Source organism: Diadema antillarum, unplaced genomic scaffold, assembly GCF_040938485.1.
Source record: "Diadema antillarum isolate AM-2024a unplaced genomic scaffold, OU_Dant_1.0 seq00000778_RagTag, whole genome shotgun sequence".
Lineage (NCBI taxonomy): Eukaryota > Metazoa > Echinodermata > Echinoidea > Diadematoida > Diadematidae > Diadema > Diadema antillarum.
Genome location: NW_027271666.1, coordinates 1,796,216 through 1,802,860, shown reverse-complemented (window position 1 = coordinate 1,802,860; position 6,645 = coordinate 1,796,216).

Genomic DNA, 6,645 nt, shown 5'->3' with positions numbered 1-6,645 from the left:
AAATTATAAGTGAGAATGTTCTTAGGTTTTGGCTAACTTTAAAGTGAGAACCAATAGAACTGTCACAACATGAGAAAATGTATAAGTAATAATCAACACTACATTTCCGAATTTGGCCTGCAAAGAAATCCGCTACCTGTAAGTTAGAAAAGAGATTAGTAAATAATGATAAAATAAACAACAAAAAAGAATGAGTTTCTACCGCCGTATCCAGAACAGAGCCTGAAACGGTGCAGGCTCAAGAAATCGTTTGTACTATAATACGTCTTGAAGTATACTGTGTGATACTGTTGACTCAGACTTCTACAAAGCTGTAAGTGAGAATTGTAATCCAATCCGACTCATTACCTGAGATATTTATGAAAATATATCAATAAAGAATGTAAATTAAATAACGATGCGTCACAATGCAGTCTAACGCTCTCACAATGCTATCATACATAGGGTTTTTCACCGACTGTTTTTACTCCGGAGCTCTTGCAATATTCAGGCTTTTGTAATACTATCTGACAAACTTTTTACTTTCCCATTTTACTTCATAGCTCAGCACTTTCCATTCTCTCTCATACCCTCTTACCCATTACATTTAAATGAAATACAACTAAAATGAGTTTGCGTGCCTGCATAATACTCTTTGGAAATTATAAGTGAGAATGTTCTTAGGTTTTGGCTCACTTTAAAATGAGAACCAATAGAACTGTCATACTGCTGACAACGGCAGACAGTGAAGGTCAACGGCTCAAATTTTCGTTGGTAGTCTCGTCACGTGATAGTTCTGTATGGATTGTACACGTTCACTATGACAGCAATTGTGAATGGGTAGTCTAGCTTTACTGCAAATTTGCGTCAGGACTGCTCAACCAATGGACAAGATTCTTATGTCACAAAAAGGGGCAGAACCTCTACTTTCTGAAACCGTGCGCCCCAAGTTTGTGCGATCTTCCGTTCTCGAGATATCCCGTCTGGAAGAATTGCAAGACGGAAAAATATGCTCAAATTCGTCAAATTTGGACTGTTCGCCATAGACAATTCTACTCATAAGGTACTTTTCTGATCTAATTTGCGTCACTGCTACAAATGTTACAATAAAGATATATACACATAAATAATCCCTAGAGTGTCCACTTTCAGAATCCGGGCGCCCCAAGTTTGCTTCTTAAACAGTTTAAAAGTTATGGCAGATTTTGTGGAAAAATGCGTCGATTTTTGACCCGTTTTACGTGTTGTAGCGTTCGCGCAGAAGCGCGGCTTCGCAGATGACCGAAAGTTTTCAATATGTAATAGCTCGCACAAATTGATACATAACATTTGTGTTTGTGTGCATGGGGACGATCCGATGGTTCATACAACAAAAGGGTTTCGTACAATTATTTTTAACATTGTTAAACGTACTCTTCCACATTTATGTAGCATATAATGTGTCTTTATATTTATTTGGATTGTTATCTTGAGAATTGCTAAAAACCTTTATTATGAAAAAGTGGACCTTTCAGAATTTGGGGGGGGGGGGGGTGCGTACGCACCCGACGCACCCCGCCTGGCTACGGGCCTGATCCTTCACTTTTTTTCTTGACTTTACTCACCCTTGCTTGGCGCTGTAAGTTCTACTGTGCTGTGGTCCAGCAGTGCAGTGTGGATTATCTAGAGTCTACGTCTCCTCTTCAGTTCTTGCAGCGAAGAATCAAATATGCCACACATCTAAACCTTAAACTGGAGGCCGATGGAAGATGGTGATTACACCCGGACCATTTTATTAGTATCACAATCACTACGGAGTGGAATCGTATGTCTCTAGCAAGAATAAAAGACTTGCCACAGCACAGCTACGATTGCAAGTAGTAGCGTAGTACAAGTGAAGTCAACACACAAATCTATCGACGCTTCCGTAAATCACCACAACATTGCGGTCTGTTGGGTTCGCGCAGTCGGTCACGTACAAAACAATACACGACAACATGCAAGCCCGACTGCATTCTTATTTCTGGTAGCAGACGACAGCTGGCGCTCGACTTCGACGGTTCGCTGTTACAAGAGCTCAGGAACACTGCGTCCATGCCCACGCCCCATTCATAAAATCTAGCATGCAGTTACTATTTTAGAGATCTATGTATCAATATCTGGTATAGTGTTTCTTGACTGTTGTTGTTGTTGTTTGTTCTGTTGTGGGTGTTTTTTGCTTGTCAGCTGATGAAACCCGGAAGTGGCACCAGAAACTATAAAGATAGTGACCCCTCCCTCCCCCATCACCCCCACTTTTCAAAACATGGTGCCGGCCATGCAATTCATGTGGTTATAATTTTTTCTTTATCTACCTATTTTACTTATCTACCAATATTTTCATTCATCTCGATCTCTACCTGAATTTCTACTTGCTTGTTGATTTCTTTATTTATGTAGGCCTTTGGTATAAAATAAAAATGACATTTGCACTTGTTTTTGACAGATCTTTATTTCATTGTCTTGCAGTATTGATGGTACTGATGACGGTGACAACAATCGATGATGATGATGTAGGCAATGATGGACAAAACCTAATCACATTCAATTCATTTTCATGTCAGAATTCTTGATGCGTCCCCTGAGAATGAACATGAAGGGTTTGATTGCTGAACAGATTAAGTGTCATATTCAAACATTTTGAAGTAGGTCCATCATGAGATAGACTGAAATAATTTTCTGTGATAACTCACCTGTTATATATTTAAGGTATATATTAGAAGTTATGAGTATTCTGATATCCCATGTTCCTATTCTTCTATTATTATAGGTCTGTTTTATTGGGGTTTTTTTCAGCTTTACTCACAAATATCTCAAATGTACACAAACGGAGTTATAACTCATTTTGCTATCAAAATCTTCATAGGCATATGCTTCTCATTGTCATTCACTGTAAAAGTGAAAATTTTTGCAGTGTGGACATTTTCTCTCATTTCATGCAACCACAGAATTGATAACATGTGAAATTCATCTTACCTCAACACTGTGTGAAAAATTACTCACGCAAAATATCCATTTTATTTTGGTCTTTCCCACAAACATTTTTATGCTCTAAATCAATTTTGTATACAAAATAAGCCTTAATTGTTGAAAATTCCAGATTCATCTATAGGGTATTTACCTTACATTTTAGGTATCTGCTGGCTCATTATCCATGTACCATAAACATTATGTATTTGTTTTAATGAATTTTGTAAGAATGTTGCCAGCATATGCACTATCGTATATCCTCATGAAAATTGCCTTGTTGACATAAAGTGCCTCAAGTGGATGCATTATCATCATTGCTTAGAACAGCATCTTTCTTCACAATTTCAGTACATATATCAGCATTATTTCTCTCTCAATGTCTGCCACATGTAACTAAGCCATCACCTTTCACTTTCATATTAATGCTATCAGTAACACACCTTTATTCTTATCTTTACACTCAATCAAGACATCCAATAACAAAGTCACTTACCACCATCTCTCCCTTCATTCTCACTTTTTTCATCACTTTCACCAACATCATCCCTCTACTGTCAAAGGGGGGGGGGGGCACTTTCCATCTGACATGCCATACACCTGCATCCCCCCCCCCCAAAAAAAAAAAATAATAATAATAATAATAATAATAAATAAATAAATAAAATAAAATAAATAAATAAATAAATAAAAAGGTTCTGTTCTTATATATGTGACCCTGCACCTCAAAACAAACAAAAAGTCGCCAGACATGAATTTTTAGTTAAGACCATATTCTGAAAGAGCAGACTTTAAGCTTTAAAATGATGTATGAATCAAATCAAATGGACTCTCCTTATCTATCTAAATATTGGAAAGAAAGCACAAACTCAGGAAAAGTGTGAACTGAGAAAAGAGGCTCTGAAGTACAATGTCTATTCAAGTGCTTAATCTTCACCAAACCGTGCTGGCTGTGCGATGAATGGGACAAAAAACAGGAAGTAAACCACCAGAGTAACAACAATGAAGGGATTATCAGATTAAACTGAAATTAAGCATGCCTCATTAACACATTCTTGCCATAATCAATGCCAACTTTCAAAGCAGTAGCACTATCCTTTCAAAAGTTATTAGAGTTGAAAGTGAGGAGTATGGACAAGGTTTCTCAGAAATGAAAAAGGGATTCAAAAGACACACCTGATCACACTATTCTACCAAAAATGTTCGAGATAAACTGCTTAGAAACCACACTTTCCTGCCCGTTGGTTTTATGATACCAAATTTTAGCATAATGTAAAAGAAGACCCGCTCTTTCAGAAAATAGGAAAAAGTCAAGTTCGGCTAGGTTGACCCATTTCACTTATTTTCATTACTGTTATTCCTTTGTCACTTTTGCCATTACTATATGTGTATATACTTTGATATGTTTGATTACTTCCTTTTGTTGCCTCCTCCTGGTACACCTTTAGGGCTCCCTGTTTGTTCAGCCCCCCCCCCCCCCCCCCCCCCCTTCCCTTGCTGTTGCTTTTTTCACTCTTTCCCTTTCCATATCCTTCTGGTGTTCCTTATCTTCTTTGATGTTGCCTCCCTATTCATCCTTTCCTTCAATGGTTGCCTCCTTGATCCTCATGATCATTACTGACCCTCCTCCGCCTTTTGTCTGTCCGCTCTCCTCTGCCTTTTGTCTGTCCACCCTCCTGCTCGCTCTAATCCCCTCCCTTTACCTGTTGGGCTCCTTGCCCATGACTTCCCACCCTCTCCTTTGTTTTCTTTGTTTTGTGTACCCAGCCTGTCCCTGTCTGTTCTTGTTGTGTGAAGTCCTTATATGTGATTGCTTTCCCTGCCTGTTTGTCATTTTGCCTCTGACGAAGATTCTGCTAGGATCGAAAGCTCAGGCCCCTTTTGACTCCATTTTATTTTCAGTCCTCACGCAAAATCAGTGTGTGCAACTTTATGTTCGTTTTGAAGTGCACGGTCACATATATACAATGGCATCAACATTTTCCTTTAAAAAAGAAAAAAAAAGTTTGTTTGTTTTTTCTGTCATTGTAGGGTTCCCATTTCACAAAATACTTAAGCATGTATGTTTTTTTAACATTCAGGGAGGTAGAATAGGCTAGTTCTGTAATGTATTCAGATTTTGTGCATGCTTTGTTAACATACGCTGCCCTTAACAACCACCAAGCTTGTCGAAGGCTAGTCCTACATAGCAACATTTAAGTGAATTCTTGCCTATGGAACTGGATGGTTGGGAGAAAACAAATGAATTATTTTGTTACTAGGCCCTCGCAAAATAAACATCCAAAAATTTAATGCAATACAGAAACAGTCTGTTCAAAAGAATAATATGAAGTTCACTGTGAGTGTTGTGGATTAAATGTAATTACATGAAGGGTTTGTTTGCAAAAACCGATTTTTTGAAGATTTTGAAGTACGGTCTCTGTCATAAAGTACAAAATAATACCTTCTAAATGATATATTGGTCGCTACATATAAAGGTACATTTTTGAAGTTATGGTCAAAAGAAGCAAAAATTTTGTTATTCTCTTTATTTTTCTTGACCTTTAATCGCAAATATCTCCATTTGGCAAATATGGACTTATCGGTTTTTGCGAACAAACTCTTCACATGTAGATCTGACATCTTTTTAACTGAATTCAACATTGAATACCAGGAAAGTGTTTATTAGTTACTTTCAAACTAGAGAAGTACATTACAATAAAAATGTTATTTAGACATGCACATGGTACCATAATGAAATACTGCATATAGGGGATTGTGAATCCTGTGGTGAGGACATTTGGGCTACGTCTTACACCATTTTCAGGGGTGCACAGTTGATGGCTGTAATATACCATTTGGGGCCCATTTCTGAGGTGTTTTGACGCTGGTGGGTAACCAACTCTTTTGTATTGTTTATATTGATTGACTGTCATCAATTACAGTTGAACCTCTCGTATCCGGACAAGTCGGGACCGGGGCTCATCCGGATAAGGGATTTGGCCCGATACAGGAGACTCAATGCTTTATACATGTACATATACATACACATGTACTGATGTAGCCCATTGTAGTACCACATGTAGTACAATGTAATGTGTATACTGCAACCTTTTCATTGTTACACTCAGTAACAGACTCCAAAATAGAGGTTCGTGTTTGCAAGAATGAAATCATTTTCCTTTATAAATTCTTGGGATGATTTACCTAAAATAATTATTAAGAAATGTATCAAGTATATGTAATTCATGTGTGTTTGTGTAGGAGTTCTCAAGGAGTTGGGAATCCCCCTTTCCTCCCGTAATTATAAAAAAAAAAAATCACGGCGAGATTGCGTCCGTATAATAGAGAGATCCGGATAAAGGGAGGCCGGATAAGAGAGGTTGAACTGTATACTGAATTTAATTACTCCGTCAATTCATCACATTGTCTCTACATCATCAACTCACAAGCAAATGTCAATTGACAGGAACATAATCATGCTGTAATGTCATCAACATTTTATTACCATTGACATAATATTCTTTGCAATGTACATTTATACAAAAAACTAGTTTGGTACCGAGTTGTACGTGAGCGGACAGAGACACTGGTACCAAGAGTAACAAAGAGGGCAGTATCATCTCTGAGATTTACTGAATAAAAAGGGAGTTTTACCTTGAAATAAGATTGTTTTGATGATACCTTCAGTTTTAAATGACA